Raw genomic sequence first — 610 nt, 5'->3', positions numbered from 1 at the left:
TTTCCTTAGCGAAAATGTTCTCCGAGGCTTCGTTGAGGAGATATTAAGAGAAAACCCCGACCAATCAGAGCGCGATGATGCCGCGGTAGGCGTGGCTATGCGCTGGGCGGCCGCACTCATAGGCTACCGCGGCCGCTCCAACGGTATACGCGCACTCTCATTGGTCGGGGTTTTCTGTTAATATCTCCTCAACGAAGCCTCGCACAACATTTTCGCTAAGGAAAAAGTTGTTCCAAATCACCTCCCGAACCACCCTATTCAAGGTGTTACAACATTTTTGGGACACCCTGTGTGTATGCATTGAAAATTGGATCAGGTAAATTATTTATTATACTCTTTTGTACTAAATCTCTTTGTAGATATTTATCAGAGTAATATGAGATTTAGCATGGCGAATTCAATATGGTGGATCCAATATGATGACAAGAATATTCAAAAGAAAATGGATTCATACTCCCTTTAGCTGAAATTTAGTATGTAGGGGGTTTGTAGGCTACTAATTCCAAGTACAAAGTTGGAAATATGAAATTCAATATGGCGGAACCAATATGGCGAATTCAATATGGTGGATCCAGTATGGCGAAAAGAATATTCAAAATAAAATGCATTC

Source organism: Hylaeus volcanicus, chromosome 9, assembly GCF_026283585.1.
Source record: "Hylaeus volcanicus isolate JK05 chromosome 9, UHH_iyHylVolc1.0_haploid, whole genome shotgun sequence".
Taxonomy (NCBI): Eukaryota; Metazoa; Arthropoda; class Insecta; order Hymenoptera; family Colletidae; genus Hylaeus; species Hylaeus volcanicus.
Note: the sequence above shows the minus strand (reverse complement) of the source record.